This window comes from Aotus nancymaae, unplaced genomic scaffold (assembly GCF_030222135.1).
Source record: "Aotus nancymaae isolate 86718 unplaced genomic scaffold, 86718_ANA_hifiasm-v0.15.2.pri h1tg000092l, whole genome shotgun sequence".
Lineage (NCBI taxonomy): Eukaryota > Metazoa > Chordata > Mammalia > Primates > Aotidae > Aotus > Aotus nancymaae.
In genome coordinates, this window is record NW_026988507.1 from 6,207,446 (window position 1) to 6,228,602 (window position 21,157).

Genomic DNA, 21,157 nt, shown 5'->3' on the forward strand with positions numbered 1-21,157 from the left:
TCTTTCTGCTGCCAAAGTGATCTATATCACATATCTAAATTATTACTCCACTGCTTAATATCTTTTAATGCTACTCTATAGCATATGGGATAGATAATATGATACCCAAGGTTCCCCACGTCATGGTGACTGCCTTTATCTCTATCCCAATTTATCCTTGATATTCTAGAAATACCTCATTAGTTGTAATTACCTGTACTCAACATGCCGTTTCATACTAAAATGTCTCATACCTGGAATGCTTGTTCTCTGTCGGTACTTAGCTAACTTCTACCTATTCTTTCAAATTAATCTCTTGTGTAACTGCCACCAGGAAGCCTTCCCTGGTTACCTCTGGTTGAACTAAATGTCTGTCTTCTATATTCTGACAGCTTCCTGCGCATATCTCTAACTGCTTTTACCATATTGTGGTGAAATTTATTGTACACCTATTTGTCCTACACATTAAGGTTAAAGCTTCTTTATTTACACTTGGTGTTAGCCAAAAATCCAAAAGGTAATAAAGCTTCTTTATTTAAAAAATAAAATAGGCCAGGCACAGTGGCTCATGCCTGTAATCCTAGCACTTTGGGAGGCTGAGGTGGGAGGATCACGAGGTCAGGAGATTGAGAACATCCTGGCTAATAGGATGAAACCCAATCTCTACTAAATATACAAAAAATTAGCCGGGTATGCTGGTGCCTGTAATCTCAGCTACTCGGAAGGCTAAGTAAGGAGAATTGCTTGAACCCGGGAGACAGAGATTGCAGTAAGCTGAGATTGTGCCACTACACTCCAGCCTGGGCAACAGGGCGAGTTGCAAAAAAAAAAAGAAAGAAAGAAAGAAAAATAAATAAAAGTGTATATTTATGCCTAAAAAGAAAACTCCCAAAAGTGTTAACAGTGGTCACCTCAAAACAGTAAATTATAGATACTGCTCTTTTCTGTTTCCCTCTTGGCTGCGTTTCCTTAATGATTTACAATGAATCCACACTTGTTTTAAAAGAAAAATTTCTTTCTCATGAACATAAACTGTGTCTAGATATCAAAAAAAAAAAAAAAGAAAGAAAAGAAAAAGAAAAATGGGAGGCCCTCAAATTTCTATGAAAGCAAAACAAGTCAGGAGGGAAGCTGTACTCTATTCTCTTTGTCACGTGTTGACAACAAGCCTACACAGGCAGAGGGCACCTTGATCTCAAACAATGTCCTCACACAGCCTGCCTTGACTATGACCGATACACACAAAGCTGAATTGTTCACACCAAAAAAGGAGGTGGATACCCTGCTCTCAAGAGACCGTGATTGCTACTGATCCATGAAGTGCGTATCGGCTCGCTGCCTCACTTTCATTAATGGGATGGGATGGGTGTCTTGGGTAGCGACTATCTGGGGCCGGTATTGCATAGGCAGTTAGAATAATTTACCAAGACAATTGTAAGTAAAAAAAGGCAGATAGACAAAGTAGAAGGTATGAAAATACGTTGCAAGAGTGCAATGGGCAAGTCAGCAAGAGATGACTGCAAGGAGCCAAAGGCTTGCGGGGATTTTACAGGAGGGTGCTTGTGCTGTGGTTTGTGCGGCAGTGACAATGCCAAGAATGCAGTGAGCTAACTCGTAGGGTCTGGTGATGAGCTGAGCACAGGATGATCATGCTTGTGCAGGAGGGCTACATGTCCTGGATCAGGAAGAAAGGCAGACTTTTACAGCTTATCTGCTTTTCCTTTTGGCTTTCCCCTGTTCCCACTAGCCTGAGTCTTTTTCCCTAATTAGGACTCCACAACAAGCAAACAAAACAGTAAGAGTACAGCAAGAATATGGGAGATGGTAGAGACAGCTGCTTGCAAGATTCCACTTAAATGGATGCTTCCCTACCAAAAAAAAGCCAATTGTCTTTTTTTGGACAGATATGGGATCATCAACAGAAGCCTTTACTAGAAGCCATGAAACAAGCATAGATTTCTGGAAATGCTAGAGAGACGTGAACAAAAGTTACCACTAAAACAAATACTATAAATCTAAAAACTGACTTTGGGAAAATGGATTTGAATGAATTTTTTTTATTCCATTGAGAATTTGTTTACCTAAGAAATAAAATAATACACAGTATTGAATACAGTGATCTAAAAGAGTATTACCACCTATAAACTCACAAAAGCATTTTAATTAATAAGCAAAGACAATATTTTCATATGAGTAAAATAGTCATTTCACCTCTGTGTTATCCACATGGGCAAATTTTGGCTCCTTTCACTAATAAAGTAATCCAGTTTTTGTTGTTGTTTTGTTTTTTGAGATAGTATCACTCTGTTCCCCAGGCTGGAGTGCTGTGGTGTGATCATGGCTCACTGCAGCCTTGACCTTCTGTGCTCAAGAGAGCCTCTCACCACAGCTTCCTGAGTAGCTGGACTACAGGCATGTGCCATCACGCCCAGCAAATTTTTGTATTTATTGTAGAGTCAGGTTTTTGCCATGTTGCCAAGGATGATCTAAAACTCTTGGGCTCAGGCAATCCTCCTACTTCAGCCTCCCAAAGTGCTGAGATTATAGGCATGAGCCACTATGCCTGGCTACAGGCCACTCTTACTATATTTCCTCCCTTAGAATAGACTTGGTTGGCTAACTCCTTGCTGTTTTTTGTTTTTTTGGTTTTTTGTTTTGTTTTGTTTTTTGTCTTTCATACAAACAAAGAACAGTATTTGTGTAATGTTTTCATCAACTGAATGTTTTTCACATTTTCACTGGGTTCCAAAGAAGGTGGTATGCATGAAAAAAACACAATTTTAGAAATGGGCTGCCAGGGTCTATACATTAAAAGGAAATCCAACTGATTCATTCCCTTATAACCACTCATAACTGTTCTTACATCAGCCTGAAAAGGCAGTAAGTGGTTTTGGAATCTTTGTCTAGCTGATTAGCTGGATGTTGGCTCATATTTTAACTGTCCTGCTTTTTTGGTTAGTATACTTCCAAATCATGAGAAATCTATTTTGTTCTCAGTATGTAAGATCTCAGCGATTTCATAGTTATTTTTAGTAGGCTTTGTATATGAATGTGGTGATGAAGGCATATGAATTGAATAATCTTCATATATACTATAATACATCAAGAAGAAACATAAAAAGACACTAAATGCATGATCCTAAGCCTTTCAACAATGTTTCTCTTTTTAAATGCATGTTTCCAAAATAACTAAAATCACTCTTGAGAAAATGTAATAGGGCTTATTTATTATACCTCTTCTTCCTAATTTATCTAATGAAGCTTATTTGTATATATTAAATAAGCTAAACATCCTCAAGTTTTACATTAAAAAGAACAAAAATATGGAACTCTTCTCCTTTTTATAATGGATACAAAAACCACCACTGGAAACTTTTGGGGGGGAAAAAACCCAAAAACTCAAATAAGAACTTTGCATTTTTAAAAAGCACTCCAAATCACAATGCTCTTATTACATTGTCTCAACCTTAGCCTTGTATAACTAAGAAAAATAAGTCCCAGAACTGAGACGAGCTTCAATTACAAAAGATGCTGCAGAGAAACAAACATCTATATTGTTAATCTTAGCTTTTTTCCTCCAAACATCTGAAATAATTTTTTTGCCAGTTCCAGAATCTTAAAATCTACCTCTGATCATCGAAAAAGCTGCTGTGTTCAGTATTATCCACCAGAAGGTGCCCTTGCCCTAGGAAGAGAGCCTCCTTTCCATCCACGCATAGCTAAACTCCACAACATTTACGCTCATTGACCTAAAGTGAATTTAAAATTGACTTTTTATAGATGAAACCTCTTCGAGATGAGCAAACTCTTGAAGTACTTGTAATGAAATTTGTGATGTGAGACAACAGAAGTTAATGCTTGCAGAAAGTGGAGACGTCTTTAAACTGTCCTCGAAATAAGGGGTAAGGTGATGTAATTTGGTAAAGAAGGATAAAGGGTATAAACATAATATTTCTATGCCAAGGCTGTTTAGAGCAGTACTGTGCAATAGGAACATAATGCAAGCTTTACACACAATTTTAAATTTTTTAGTAAACACATTTTTAGTCTTTAAAGAGTGAAACAGATTTAATATTTTACCTAATCAAATATATCTAAAATATTATCATTTCAACATAAAATCAATGTAAAAAGTATTAGTAAAACATCTCACATTTTCATTGTATTCATTCTGGTATACATGTCATACTTAGAGCAAATTTCAAATGCTTAGTAGCCACATGTAGTTAATGGCTACTATACTGAACAGAGCATGCCTACAAAGTCTAACCTACTTCACTGAGCACCGATTTAATTTGTGATTTAAAAAATAAACGTTCAGCCTATATTCCTAGCTCACATAATATGTACACACAAAAATGCGAGATTCTTTCTTACGCTTACTACTGATGCAAAGGAATGCACTAATGCTTTTCTCTGTATATCATATGAAAACAATTGGTCTAATTTCCCTTCATCTCTATAACCTTTGGACTGCGTAATAACCTACAAATATAAAATAAATCCTAGCCTTGTTTAATAATGTCTGTGTTCCTGATAGCACCAAACATAAACTACATAGGCATGTATAATAGACCAAAATTTACAAGTTCCCATATACATGTCATGTGTATAATAAAATAAACAAGCATTAAAAAGTAGACTTAACAAGCATCTCCTTGTTATTGGTTTTAGAATTCTCTATTTAACCAGCTCTGTGAGTTAGAATTTTCTGAATCACAGGTAACAAAAACATAACCTATTTATCATCCAGATTCTCTTCTTTCATAATAAATAGTACTTCTACAGGAAGAACGGCAAACTGGTACAAAAGTATTCTTATCAAAAATGAAAAGGGTTGACTTCTTATTAGGCCATAAGATCCTGAAAGTAGACTGGGTTTTATTTTTCTTGTCAAGCAAGAGTACAGTTTAAAAGACAACCTTGTTTCTTTTACAAGCCGTGTTTATGAGAGCAGTGAAATACAATCACTTTGAGAAACTGCAGCAGCAAGAGGTCACACCACTCTGGCTCTGTGGAAAATGGCTCAAGGAAGACTGTCTCAGTCTGCAGGAGATCCTTTAGGGACCCCTGCACCCAGTTCCAAGGCACCATTAACTGACACTAAGCAAAACTGGACTTTTACATTAAGAACAGCATACCCAGGAGGAGCTGGCATTCATCTGCAATTCCTTACACTCTCCAAATTTCTACAAAGCCTCAACTGCTTAATTCTGCAAAAGAATTTTGAAATTAGACATGAGTAGCTGACAGGCTGATTTTCTTTCTGCACAGGAAAAATAAAAGGAATAAAATTGAAGTTAGAAAGGAATTTTTTAAAGTTATCTAACCATGTAATGTGGTTGGTTTTATGTTGTTGTATTCAAGTATCAGTACATAGTTCATGTAGTTATGAAAAGTAATAAAAAGGCAAAAGCCACCTTGATAAAGAAAACAAGGCCTTAGAATGGTGGATAAATTTATAATATATAGGAGCCTTTACATCCTCCTATTTGATCTTCATAAATTCATAGAATTGAGGACAGGAATTATTACTTCATTTTATAAATGTAAAAACTAAAGCTCAGAAAATTTCCTACGACAAGTTGATGAAATAGGGAAGTATGAAAAATGCTACCTGAAAAGTATTAGAGACACTCTAATAATGTGAAGAAAGCTTTAATTTATATTCCTTACAAGAGAATTATTCTTCTGTCTTGGTAGAAACAGATTTCCTTCCTAAGGGTCTATTACAGCCTTCATGTAATTTTTTTCTAGCCTGCTGGAATCACTTTCAATCTTGCTCAGGGGAAGGGAACCTCTTGGAGGCTTAGCAGCACCTTCTGCAGCCATGTGGCTCTTTCTAACAGTACACTCTCAATTATTCAGGATAACACAGAAAGGCCTAGAGATAGATTATTCCAAAGGCAGCAGAAACAAATTAACAGTTAGTTGAATTAGATAAACTTGAATAAATGAGTGTTTTAAACTGTGCATGCTGATACAATGTACACTGATAAAATATGTGGAAAGGAGCTGGGGCTCTCCAAAAATACAGCAAGCAGGCACAATAGGATGGTTTGGAATCAAACTATGGAGAAGACATTAGAGCCAGAATTAGGAGAAGGCATGACTTGAACCTGTTAGCTATACGCATTGATACACTTGTCTCACCCAATAGCAAAATATATTTACGTACTACTTTGAGGCCTGCATTGAGAAGACATACAAGTTTGCTTCAGAGTTATATGGCACTCATACTGACACCTCACCAACAGGGAGCAAGGGAGTTGCATACGCAATTACACACTGAAATATACAGTGGTCACCAATGACTCCCATAAAAACTTTTGTTTCTGGCCGGGCGCGGTGGCTCACGCCTGTAATCCCAGCACTTTGGGAGGCCGAGGTGGGCAGATCACGAGGTCAAGAGATCGAGACCATTCTGGCCAACATGGTGAAACCCCGTCTCTACTAAAAATACAAAAAATTAGCTGGGCGTGGTGGTGCACACCTGTAGTCTCAGCTACTCGGGAGGCTGAGGCAGGAGAATTGCTTGAACCTGGGAGGCGGTGGTTGCAGTGAGCCGAGATCGCACCATTGCACTCCAGCCTGGCGCCTGGTGATGGAGTGAGAGTCTGTCTCAAAAAAAAAAAAAAAATCTTTTGTTTCTGTTTTAGTATTTAATTTCATTGACATTGGATACAATGTTTTAAACTGTTTTGATGATAAAGTTTTAGAAAACATAAAATAAAATCTGCCTTATTCATTAACCTATTATCACTTACTTATGCTCTATGTCAAAATAATAGGTGAGTTTGAATTCTGAGGCTCCTACAGGAATAGAACAATTTCAGTATGTGCTATGATAAAACTGTTCATATGTATTTCCAAAATATAACTATATTAAAATAATATTAACACACAGGGTTTTCAGATCCCTGATGTGATAATGCTTGACAAACTTATTCACTTATCACCATTTATAATTAGCATTTATCATTTAACCCAAGTGTTATTGGCGAATCAAGTATAAATACAGTCTTCCAGGAGCTTCTTTCACTAGATATTTTCAATATATCATTGGTACACATTTATAAATGATCATCTACCATATTTAAGTTACTGTTTCACCATCTCTGTTCAGAGACATTCAATGATCAAGATTTTTTCTATGAGCAAGAACCAATTTTACTTTTCTAAATAAAGTGTTTATTTTACTTTTGTTCTCCAAATTCCTAAACTTTCTCATATTAAAATGATTTTTACATAGTGCTACTAGGCTTAAAAAATTTTAAGACGTATCAAGGTTCTTCCTTTTTAATATTTACTTCTCTCCCTCAGAAAAACAAAATTTTAATCACAATCACAGCATACGTCTAGTGAGCTAACAAAAGCATGCATTTAGCTACTGCCTATTGTTGTCACTGTATTTTATTGTATATTTTTAGCTGCAACAAAAATTGTTCCTTCCTCTTATCACTGGAAATGTATAGATTATTTCTGAAAACAGTTTCCTAAATTGAAACACTTTTGCTATTTCATCCTCTATTTCCTCTTCTAAAAAACTTGATTGTTTGACATGAAGCAGGCCAGCATGTAAGCTGACCAACATATTGTCAGCAGCCTTTGTGAGGAAGATTGCCTCTGAGAACATCAATGACTGGAGAAATCACAACAGTTTAGCTGTTACCTTGTGCAAAATAATATACCGATTAAGCTAACTATAAAAGTCATCCTGATGAGTTCAGGGCACATTCTTCAAAGCCCTGAAATTCCTCTGAGGACTACAGAAAGCTGTCTAGTTTGAAAGCACAGTTTGCAGAAAAGTCAGTGGTTTGTTAGGGCTGTGTTTTTTTTTTTTTTTGTCTTTCTTATTTATTTTTTCTTACAAAAGCAAAACTTTTCATTGTAAAATGTGAAACAATCCTAAGATATACGAACACACACTAAGGTACAGTTTTAAGAACTTGAATGTATCCTCTCACAGCTTTCTGTATGTTCAAATAAATCATAAACATATATAAAGTGCTATTATATTTGTGTATTTGTATTTATTTTTTGCTTTTACAAAAAAAAACCATACTATGCATATTATTTTGCAATTGGTATTTCTCACTTAGCATCATGGGCATTACCATGATTTAACAGAACTAAACCAATGGCTACATAATATTTTATAACATTAATAATCCACATTTTATTCAAACGTTTTCTTATATGTGATCATTCACACTGATTTCAGCTATTAGCTGCTACAAGCCCTCAAAATATTACATATATGTTTGTATAAAACCACTTGTATTTCTTTTGTTTTGTTTTGAGATGGTGTCTCACTCTGTCTCCCAGGGTGCAGCACAGTGGCATGATCTCGGCTCACTGCAACCTCCGCCTCCCGGATTCAATAGATTCTCCCACCTCAGCCTATAGAGTAGCTGGGATTACAGGCACCCACCACTATGTCCAGCTATTTTTTTTGTATTTTTAATAGAGACAGGGTTTCACCATGTTGGCCAGACTGGTCTAGAACTCCTGACCTTGTGATTCACCTGCCTCGGTCTCCCAAAGTGCTAGGATTACAGGCATGAAAGTGGCATCCAGCCAAAACTACTTATATTTCTATAAAATAGATTCCCTCAATTAATGTGTCAAAGATTATAGCTTCTTTTCAAAAATTGATATTTCTTCAAATTGAAGATCAAAGTTCATAGGACAACCTGGAAATATGTACCAAGTCAAAAATGTGCACATTCATTGACTCAGAAATTCCAACTCTAGGCATTTTTCCTAAATTAATAATTGTGCCAATGAGCATATTTTTAAATGTATGTAAACAGACATTATTTGAAGCTCTGTTTATAAAAGAGGAAAATAGAAGACATCCACAAATTCAAGAAAACTATGAAATAAATTATGTTAAGCACATTCAATGGAACAATAAGCAGACATTAAAATTAGGTATATACTATACATTACAAGATATGAAAATATATATTTATTGACAAGGTAAGATGTTAAGAAAGACAGAAAGAAAAAGAAAGAAAGAAAAAATGTCTCTGTCATAAAATAATCTCAAAGAGAGGGATACTGAGGGAAAGGATATGCCAAGATACTAGTAATACTTATTTCTATGTAGTATTTAAAACTAAATATAATTATTTACTTCATGTTCTTGTTTTTCCAACATTTATTCAACAAATATTTCCTGAGTATCTACATACCAGGGACTATGCTAAGCACAGCACTGGAAAAAGCAATACCCTAACGAAAATTACCCTGTGTATCCATGAGGCAAGAGGAAAGCGGAAGCCCAGAAAAGGGAGGGGAGCTTCAGAAGGTAGATGGGACAGGTTAAATGCTCAAAAAATATTTGAAACTGCATAATCATTCTGACAAGGCTGTGAGGTATTACTATATTCGGTGCACCAGATTACTGAGTAAATAAGAATGTTTTCTCCATCCTCTCTTCCTCCATCTGGCAGCTAGATATGAGCCGAGTCTCCCTGAAAACCACATCTTGAAGATCAACCTAAGCTCCTGAATGACCCTAGAAATGACAAGACAATACCAGAGGAAACCAAGTTGAAAGCCCACGGTCTGGCTGGGGACTGCATGGCAAGGAAGGTGTGCCCCAACTCTAGGAGCCAGTAGAGACTCAGAGAGCAAAATCAGCCAGAGAATGCCACCACACCTGAACAATCCTAGATAAATCAAATCATGAGTTACAACAGCTGCTGTTCTTCGTCATAAAGGCCAGCAAGGTGAACAATAACCAGAAAGGAAAGGACAAAGTCATGAGAACAGGATGAGCCACTAGATAGCATGCAGATCATGAAGGGCACACTTTTCTCCTGTACCTACAGATGACATCTTGGAGGAGAGGAAGAATAAATCTGAGATAATAAGTATTTTACTCAAAAGAACTAAGCCAATCAAAACTATCCCAACAAGGTTTGCAACTTTGAAGACTGAAAGTTTACGCCATCCAAATTATTCCATATAAATAAATGGACCAAGTGGGAATAACTGCAGGTTTTCCAGATGGAGCTTGTAGACCCATATCATCCTGGGAGAAAAAAAAGTAATATAGCATGGGGAAGAGAGAAGAGTAGGACATGAAGGCAAGGTACAGTGGCCTCTGACTTCTTTCCCTTATTCACTGTTAGCCAGGCCCAATAATGGTGTGATAATCTGTCATTCTTCCCTTTCAATAATACATAAAGTAGACCAACAGGTGTTTGTTCTAGGCCCTGTCCCAAATTGAATACTTTGGATTTTAAGCAGCTAGATGATCAATCCAACCAAAGTCACAGTCAGAGGAAAAGGCAAAGAAAATAATCAAGAGATAGAGAAATGAATTTATGAAGGAAACTTTATTGGACACAGTCCTGCCTGACTTTTAGAATGCAAATGAGAAACACATAAGCCAAGTTGAATTGCTTGAGCTACTGAAAGCAAAAAAGCAATAACGTAGTCCAAAAGCTCAGAAGCGGATTTCCAGGTATCTCAAAAATAAAAATATATCATGTAGATCTGCTTCAGGGTTCTGAGCACTCCCTACTGTTGACAGTGAAAGACATTCGGCTACTAAATCTCCTGTACAAGTCAGATGGTTCTCGGTACACCTTCAGCACAATGCTTTCTACTTATCCTGTTGCCCTACCAGATTCTGACTCTTTTCACACAACCACACACACATACACACACACACGCACACACACACACACACTTCCCCACCATTCTTTTCAACCCCCTGTCCTGAGTTTAAGCAAATCTTAATGTTGCAAAGAAGCTGTTTATATTTAACTTTTTACAAATACATCATTTACAAAATAATTTTGGGCGACCTGTATCTATTACTTCCATCTCAAAATTACACAGGCTAACCTGGTTTTTACAGAAGAAAATTAATACAGTTGTATTAACAAGTTCAGCTCACCTGAACTTAAGAAAACTTACTGAATGTCAAATGTTATTGACTAGTGGGAAAATGTAATTCCCACATGCATCCCTAGAGGGATTTCAGTGACCCTGGCCTTACTTCATCCCAGCAGATCTAATTTGATATCCCCATTACTCTTCCAGAAATGAAGGGTTTCAGTGCATATTTAAATGGTAATGAAGTCAGTACATCAGATAGCAGCTCGAATTAACTCAACTGATATAAATGGAGTAGTGCTCATTCTGTGCTATACTGACAAAGGACTTAAACTGAAGGACAAGTTAAATTAAAAAGAAGGCTAAAAGTGCAGCATCAACCATCCAAGAACCTGTGTAGACTAACAAAATGGTTGGGGGAAACGGACTGTATGAGGCTATCTCCCACGATTTAATATGTTTTTTTGGTTGTTTGCTTGTTTGTTTGAGACAGAGTCTTGCTCTTGTCACAGGCTGGAGTACAGTGGCATGATCTTGGCTCACTGCAACCTCTGCCTCCCAGGTTCAAGCAATTCTCCTGCCTCAGCCTCCAGAGTAGCTGGGATGATAAGCGCCTGCCACCATGACTAGCTAATTTTTTTTTTTTTTTTTTTTTTTTTTTGCACTTTTAGTAGAGATGGGATTTCACCATGTTGGCCAAGCTACTGTCAAACTCCTGACCTCAGGTGATCCACCCACCTCGGCCACCCAGAGTGCTGGGATTACAGGCATGAGACACTGCGCCCAGCCTTAATATAGTTTTCAATAAACCTTTCTAACCTCTTACCCATGAAAAGAGGAGACAAATTAAAGTTCCATAATTCCTTCCTATTTATTGTAATGCAAAAGTTAAATGTCCTGTTGTCTTCACTATTTTCCTTCCTTCCTACAATGTTATTGAAGTAAGAAATTTATCTAGTCCAAAGAAAAAAACAGCAATAATTACCAATGTGAGAAAAACTAAGGTAGGAAAATAGAACAGCATAAGCAAATGAAAAGAAGGGAGGTAAAAATGTAAGACATATAATAAAAAATATAACAAATGAAAAAATACATGGATTTTTCAGATTAAAAGCAAGATTAAAAGCAAGCTACAACAAAAAAACAATTATAACTCACTGGCTATAATATTAAATGATCAAAAGGTTGTTGGAAGAATAAAAGAAATGAAAGAGAAAAAAATATATGCAGATAGCTTTAAGGTAAAAAGAATGCAAAAGACAAAAATAAAATAGCAAACCTTAAGAAAACTTATCAAAGTATTCTTCTGAGAGCCTTATTGGTAAAAGACTCTGAGAATGAAATAGAGAAAAGAAAAAGAAAAAGAAAAAAATAAAAACTAACTGGAAAGAAAGATACAATAATAACAGGTAGAAACAGTAAAGAAAAAATTTAAAATTAAAATGAAAGTGAGCAGAGTTTTTAACAAAAGTGTTTTCCTGCCTCAGCATAAGCCTCAGATTTGTATTAATATCCAGGACAAGCAAGAAGATAGCTAAACATGTTTCATTACATTTTGGTATTAAAATTCATTGTTAAAGAAATACTTCATTAGGCTACCTAACCTCTGAATGTTGGATGAATTTCATACCTTTCCATCACATAGTACAGTTAACGGAATTTCAGATGTATTTGTAAAATGTAAATATACTCTCACATACTAAAAGGTTGTGATTAAAGTGGATTCTCAAACAAATACTTAACTTTTAAAATAATCTCTATGCTGCACAGCACTTGTTAAAAATGCCTGCTTATACTGTACTAAACCTATTAGAAGAAAAATGAGACTTTCTTTCATATTTAAACTGTAAGACACTACTTTGAGAATTCAAATCCACTAAGTATTATCCTTCCATCAAAAGGACAGAATGAAAGCAGTTTAAATTAGAAGCTATTATTTCTATCACTTTTAGTCAGTTTGTAAAATCCTCTGTCTCTCCTTAAGCATCCATCACTATTGAGCACCCGCTTCCTAAAGTTTTATTTCTCATGGTGCCTTTGATGAAATTCTCTACAGATCTTCCTACATCCTCTTATTGCCCCTGCATTTTACAGTCTGACTTATCTTTTATTTCAAGATATTTTCCAGTGCTATAAAACATCTCATTTGCATCATCATTTTTTATCTTCCTCTCTTTGCCAAAAAAAGAAGAATCAAGAGGGGAAAAAGAAAGCCATAATCTGTGGATTTTACAGAAATTTCATAATGCTATTAAGGTATTAAGAATTCAAAGACTAGCTGAATTTTATTTCATGACAATTTCTTTGTACCATAAGGCAAGACACACTACTTGATGGTAGAGTGGTGAAGCACACTATTATCTTGTCATAATTGGAACATGGAAAGATTCAAAAATACCTTTGTGAGTGGGTATTATCAACAAATTATGCTCAATGTCTTCCTGTACAACGTGTCATGTAATGATTTATGATCTTCCATTCTTGAATAAGCTAAATCTCTGGTAACATTAAAATATACACAAAGGCTTTGAAAAAATGAGTATTTGAAATTCTCAACTAAAAGTGAGCAAATTAGATGCCCAAAAGAAAGTGTCTTACAGAAAAGTTCCCTATTTCTTAATATCTGCTATGTCATTGAGTTCCACTGGCTGAACAGTCAAAATGCCTTCGTCATAGGTTTTCTACGGTTAGAGGTACAGACACTTTTTCATTTATTTTTAGGACAGTATTGGTGCTCATAATGATGGTCTGCGCCAATACTGTCTTCGAGCCAATCTTTGATTACTACAGGATATGATCCAAAAATGGAAAATAATGAACCTGAAGTTGAGACAGGTAGCAGGTGGTTCTGAAGATAAGAGTGCTTGGAAATGCCTTAGTCACATCTCACTCCACTAAAAATGCAGGAATAGACCAACACAGGAGGATTACTTGAAGCCAGGAATTTGAGACAAGCCTGAGTAACAAGGCAAGACCTCATCTCTACAAATTAAAAAGTAAAAAAGAAATTAGCTGAGCATGGTGGCACAGTCCTGTAGCCCAAGCTACTCAGGAGGCTGAGGCAGGAGGATCACCTGAGCCCAGAGGAGGTCAAAGCTGCAGTGAGCTATGATTACTCAACTACCATTTAAGGCAAGAGAACACCCAGAAAATTCATCAACTGATATATATATATTTTTTGCTATCAGAACAATACTTGGAAAAATTTCTGAAGACCAAATAGGGCCTAGTACTGTGCTGTGAACAAAGGAAAAAATATTCCTCAATAATGTTTGAAAAATACTTCCAATTAGTCTTCTATGAAACATTATTAGCTTCTTGTTGGCATACATCAATTAACAAAAATTATCAAATCAGATCAATAATGAGTCAATCCACTTCTCAAATGTTGCAAAATTGCTCTGTAATGGCTTACCTAGTTGTATTAAATACTAGTCACTGTTGCACAGACAGCTAAAGATAGATATTTTATTCAGATTTCCAGACACAAAACCATGAATAGACACTTCTCAAAAGAAGATATACATGCAGCCAACAAACATGAAAAAAGCTGAACATCACTGATCATTACAGAAATGCAAATCAAACCCACAATGAGATACCATCTCACATCAGTAAGAATGGCTAGTGTTAAAAAGTCAAAAAGGCCAGGTGTGGTAGCTCAAGCCTGTAAATCTAGCACTTTGGAAGGCTGAGGCTGGCGGATCACCTGAGGTCAGGAGTTTGAGACCAGCCTGGCCAACATGGCAAAACCCCATCTCTAATAAAAACTACAAAAATTAGCTGGGCATGGTGGCACACACCTATAATCCCAGCTACTAGGGAGGCTGAGGCAGAAGAATCACTTGAACCCAGGAGTCAGAGGTTGCAGTGAGCTGAGATCATGCCCTTGCACTCCAGCCTGGATGACAAAGCAAGACTGTCTTAAACAAAAAAAAAAAAAAGGGCTGGGACCAGTGGCTCACGCCTGTAATCCCAGCACTTTGGAAAGCCAAGGAGGGTGGATCACCTGAGGTCAGGAGTTTGAGACCAGCCTGGTCAACATGGTGAAACCCCATCTCTACTAAAAATACAAAAATTAGCTGGGCATGGTGGCGGGTGCTTGTAATCTTAGCTACTCGGGAGGCTGAGGCAGGAGAATTGCTGGAGCCCAGAGGCAGAGGTTGCAGTGAGCTGAGATCGCGCCATTGCACTCCAGCCTGGGAGGCAACAACAGCAAGACTCTGTCTCAAAATTAAAAAAAAAAAAAAAACCAGATACTAGTGAGGTTGTGAAGAAAAAGAAACACTTTTACACTGTTGGTGGGAGTATAAGTCAGTTCAACCACTGTGGAAGAGAGTGTGGTGATTCCTCAAAGACCTAGAGGCAGAAATAGCATTCAACCCAGCAATCCCATTACTGGATATATATCTAAAAGAATATAAATTGTTCTACTATAAAGACACATCCACACGGCCGGGCGCGGTGGCTCACACCTATAATCCCAGCACTTTGGGAGGCCAAGGTGGGCAGATCACGAGGTCGGGAGATCAAGACCATCCTGGCCAACATGGTGAAACCCTGTCTCTACTAAAAATACGAAAATTAACCAGGTGTGGCAGCGCATGCCTGTAATCCCAGCTAGCTACTCAGGAGGCTGAGGCAGGAGAATCACTTGAACCTGGGAGGCGGAGGTTGCAGTGAGCCAAGATCATACCACTGCACTCCAGTCTGGTGATGGAGCTATACTCTGTCTCAAAAAAAAAAAAAAAAAAAGACACATGCACATGTATGTTCACTGCAGCACTATTCACAAAAGCAAAGGCATGGAATCAAACTAAATGTCCATTGATGATAGACTGGATAAAGAAAATACGGTACATATATGCCACTGAATACTATGTAGCCATAAAAAGGAATGAGATCATGTCCTTTGCAGGAACATGGATAGAGCTGGAGCCATTATCCTCAGAAAACTAATGCAGGAACAGAAAACCAAATACCACATGTTCTCACTCATAAGTGGGAGCTAAATGATGAGAACACATGGACATCGGAGGGGAACAACACACACTGGGGCTGGTAGGAGGGTGAGGGGTGGTGGGAGAAGGGAGTGGATCAGGAAGAATAGTTAATGGATGCTGGGCTTAATACCTGGGTGATGGGATAATCTGTGTAGCTAACGACGACAGCACACATTTACCAATGTAACAAACCTGCACATCCTGCATATGTACCCCTCAACTCAAAATTAAAGTTGGAAATAACATAGTTTTTAAAAAAATGTAGAGATGCAAGGAAATAGCATGAGCCTGAAAGGCAGAAAATGATGCAGCAAGCACAGGGAACAGAAACCCCATTAGATTTTGGCCTCACATTCTAGGTTTTAGCAGTTGTTTTCTATTCTGTATACAGAAAGAAAATGAGAGCAAGCCACTGACTGATGGATCCTGTCATCAGAGTACACGTTTGGAAGCATATTCCCATCTGCCCACAGATTTCTGTCACCTGTGGGAAGAAAACAATTCTATTAAGTATATATTATTTTGCATATACTGTAGAAAATAAACATTCCTGAAATTTGCCTTCATCTCTTCATGTCCTTACTATAAATCACACCTCTGACAGGTAAGGTATTATTTGTAAAGTGCTTAGAACAGTAGCTGGCACATTATAAATACAATTGAATTAAATAAAGTAAATAAATAGTGAAGGCTTCTTAGAGAAGGATAGCAGCTGCAAGTCTTCAAGAGCACAAAAAAACTGAACCATTTATGCCAACAAATCTCTTTCTAAAGAGGTTTTTGATAACGAACTCAATTTCTTATATAAATATACAGTTATTTGGATTATTTCTTCTTATGTCAGTTTTGTTAAGTTATGCCTATCAAGAATTTTTTTCTATTATATTTCTTTAGTGGATTTGTTTCTTAGAATCTATTGGCATAAATTGGCATTCCCTATACTTTTCATCTCTTTAGATCTGTAATGAAATTCCATCTTTAATTCTTGATATGGGTAATCTGTGTTTTCTCTCTTTGCTTCTTAACCAATATTTCTAGAGATTTCTACTCTTATAAATGTTCTCAAATAATCAACATGTGGATTTGTTAGTTTTCTCTATTGTTTTGCTGTTTTCCCTTTTCCTTTTTTATTTCTGCTCTTATTTGCTCTCCATTTAAAATCCTTCTTTCTACTTACTTTTGATTCAATTTGTTCTTTTTCCAACCCCTTACAAAAAAAAAAATAGAGCAATGATTTGCAACTTTTTTCTTTTCTAATATAAGCATTTAAAAATATAAATTTACCTCTAAGCACTTTTGTTACAGCCCATAAATTTTTATATAACATCATTATCATTCAGTTAGAAATATTTTCTAATTTCTCTTCTAAATTCTTCTTTGATCCATAGGCATTTTGAAGTGTGTTTTTTAATTTCTAAGTATTTGGAGGGAGGGAGAGAAGTAGGGGGAGAGACAGAGAGAGAGACAGACAGACGGAGAGAGTGTGTGTGTGTGTACACGTGTGTATGTGTGTATTTAATTTTTATTTCTAATTTAATTCCTTTGTGGTCAGAGAACATACTCTGTATTATCTTATCTTTTGAAAATTCTTAGTCTTATTTTATGGCTCAATAAAATCTATCTTGATTAATATTCCACTGTACTTGAAAAAAATGTGTATTCTTTTTTGATGTAATGTTCTGTGAATATCAGATCAAGGTGTTTGTGCTGTAACTGTTAATATTCTTACTGATTTTTTCTGTATAGATAATTTAATTCTATCAATTAGTAAGGGAAGGACAATAAATTAACTATGATCATGCCTTTTGCCCTCCGTTAGTTTTAGTATCGGATATTTGGAATTTCTAGATACATATATATTTATGATTGTTATATTGACCCTTTCATTATTTTAAAACATCTTTTTGGTTACTTTGTCTGATATTAACATTTTCACACTCGTTTTCTTTTGCTAACTGTTTACAGAATATATTCATTTTCCATCCTGTTGCTTTCAACTGCTCTGTGTTGTTATATTTAAAGCATATCATTTATAAACACTACATACTTGGATCAAGCTTTTTTAAATTAAGTCTGACAACATCTGCCTTTTAATTGGAATGTTTAGTATTTCTGTATACAAAGTTATAGATACAGTTGGATTTAGGCCTACCACTCGGCTATTTATCCTTGTCCCACCTATATACTCTTCCTCTGCTCCTCTTTTCCTACCTTCTTTTGGTATAGTATTATTTTATTAGCATAATAATTTACATCCTATTTAGGTTTCTTATCTATCCTCTTTTTGTTTTTCAGTGACTCTCCTAAAAATTGGAACATCCCTTTTTAACTTACCACAGTTTAGTTCGGGTTAATATTGTGCCACTTCATGTAAAATACAAGAATCTTGCTAAAATGTAATTCCACTTGCCTCCAATCTTTGCCATTATTGTCATATATTTTATATCATGTTACAAAATCATGACATACAGTATAATTTTCCTTTTACACATTGTTGTCTTTTAAAGAAATTAAGCAAAAAAACAGTCTAATTGAGCCCTACATTTATGATTTCTAGTGCTCTGCATCCTTTCCTATATATTTGATATTTCTATATGGTTTCATTGACCAGCAGCCTGAAGAACTTTCTTTAGCATTTCTTGTAGTGCAGGTTTCCTATAGACAATTGTCTTGTTGATTCGTTTGAAAAATATCTTTACTTATTTATATTTTTGTTTTTTAGAGATAGGATCTTGCTCTGTCACCCAGGCTGGCATGCAGTGATGCAATCACAACTCACTACAGCCTCAACCTCCCAGGCTCCGGTGATCTTCCTGCCTCCCTCCCAGGTAGCTGGGACTACAGGTGTACACCACTTCACACAGCTTATTTTTTTCTTCTTCTTCTTTTTTTTTTTTTGTAGAGACGAGGTCTCACTATGTTTCCCAGGCTGGTCTCCAACTCGGCTCAAGCAATCCTCCTGCCTGAAGGTATCTTTATTTTACCTTCATTTTATAAGTATGTGTTGGCTGGATATAGAATTTTAGGTTGAAATTTTTATTTATTTCAGTACTTTAAAGATATCTTCTGGCATCCCTCGTTTGTGATAAGAAATTAACCATCATTCATATCATCATTCTCCTATGTGAAATGTGATTTTAGTTCTGACAGCTTTCAACATTTTCTCTTTATCTTTGATTTCAACACTTTGACTATGAAACTGTTGGTGGCTTTCTACGTCCTTGCCCATGAACAAAGTATGAACGCTGCTATAAAGTCTTTGCTAGTGCCAGCTTCTGGGTCACCTAAGTGCTTGTTTCTATTAACTACTTTCTCTGGACTACAGGTCACACTGTCCTGGTTTTCTGTATATATAGTAAACTTTGATTTTAAACTGGACTTTATGGATGATACATTGTAGTTTTACTATCTTCCTCTAAGAGTGTTGATTTTACTAATAATTAATATTATTAATTATTGGCTAATCACTTCAAATCTGTGAAGGCTTGATTTGGCTAATCACTTTAAATTAAATTTAAAATTACTGGCTAATCACTTTGAATTGTGAAGCCTTGTTTTGATACTTGATATGTATGTCTACATTGTGTTTTTTTTTTTTCTTTTTTGAGACAGAGTCTCGTTCTGTCACCCAGGCTGGAGTGCAGTGGCACAATCTCTGCTCACTGCAACCTCCACCTCCCAGGTTCAAGCTATTCTCCTGCCTCAGCCCCTCCAGTAGCTGGGATTACAGGTATGCACCATCATGCCTGGCTAACTTTTATATTTTTAGTAGAGATGGGGTTTCACCATGCTGGCCAGGCTGGTCTCACCTCAAGTGATCTGGCCGCCTTGGCCTCCCAAAGCGCTGGGATTACAGGTGTGAACCACTGAGCCCAGCCAAGTCTACATTAGTTTTGTCCACAGTCCTGAGGCAATTCCTATAACCCAAGGATCTATTTTTTATTTCTAAGGGATACCCTTCCGGGGATTCAGTGCCCATGACTTTATCAATTCTTCTAACTTGGTATGACTCAAATCCCAAACTCTGTCTTTAGTACAGTAGACAGCCTCTGAAATTTCTGTTCAACTCTTCCCACCTCCCAGCCATTGCTTAAAGTCTCAGAAACTCCCTTGAGAATGTACAGTTCAGGGCCAGTTAAGAATTAAAGGAGAGTTTGTACATAAAATGTGGGGCTTCCCACTCTTGGGGTCTGCTCTTTCTAGGATTTGCTCTATTACTTTCCAACTGTTTTGTCAGCCTTGAACTCCATACTCTGAGTTCCCAAATCAAGATAACTGAGTTCCTCTAGAGTTAGACATGTCCCATGCATAATGGTCCAATCTTTTCAAAGCAACCTTAGGAGACACTCTAAAAAATCTAAATCAAATCATATCAGTCTTCTACTCAAAACTCTTTGGTGGCTTATTCTTAAAATGAAATACCACGATCTATCAAGTCTAATATCACTAAAGTCCTAGTTACCTCCTTCTTCCTTACTCTTTAGGCTCCACTAACTTCCTTGAAGTTTATTTTGTTGTTGTTTTGTTTTGTTTTGTGACAGTTTCGCTTTGTTGCCCAGACTGGAGTGCAGTGGCACAATACTGGCTCACTGCAACCTCTGCCTCCCGAGTTCAAGCAAATCTCATGCCTCAGCCCCCTGAGTAGCTGGGATTACAGGTGCCTGCCACCATGCCCAGCTGATATTTTCTATTTTAGTAGAGACGGGGTTTCACCATAGGCCATTTGCCTGTCTCGGCTTCCCAAAATGCTAGGATTACAGGTGTGAACCACCACGCCCAGCCAATGTTTTTTTTGTTTTTATTTTTTTTATTATACTTTAAGTTCTGGGATACATATGCAGAATGCGCAGGTTTGTTACATAGGTATACACATGCCATAGTGGTTTGCTGCACCCATCAACCTGTTGTCTACATTAGGTTTTTCTCCTAATGCTCTCCCTCCCCTAGTCCCCCACCCTGCAACAGGACCTGGTGTGTGATGTTGCCCTCCCTGTGTCCATGTGTTCTCATTGTTCAACTCCCACTTATGAGTGAGAACATGCAGTGCTTGGTTTTCTGTTCTTGTGTTAGTTCGCTAAGAATGATGATTTCCAGCTTCTTCCATGTCCCTGCAAAGACATGAACTCATCCTTTTTTATGGCTGCATAGTATTCCATGGTGTATACATGCCACAACACACATACGAGAAGAGCTCATCATCACAGGTCATTAGAGAAATGCAAATCAAAACCACAATGAGATACTGTCTCACACCAGTTAGAATGGCAATCATTAAAAAGTCAGGAAACAACAGATGCTGGAGAGGATGTGGAGAAACA

The 21,157-nt window shown here is 36.8% G+C and overlaps 1 protein-coding gene and 1 long non-coding RNA gene across 4 annotated transcripts in view; one reads left to right on the forward strand and one right to left on the reverse strand.

The window, feature by feature from the left end:
* TMEM117 (transmembrane protein 117) overlaps positions 1-21,157 on the reverse strand; it is a 542,479-nt gene that overhangs the window by 494,314 nt on the left and 27,008 nt on the right. The gene's annotated exons all lie outside the window — the stretch shown is intronic.
* LOC110567129 (uncharacterized) lies at positions 1,224-11,442 on the forward strand. Its single transcript, XR_002477585.2, has 3 exons — positions 1,224-1,299; positions 3,760-3,881; positions 9,441-11,442. It is a non-coding gene; the product is annotated as an uncharacterized LOC110567129 (long non-coding RNA).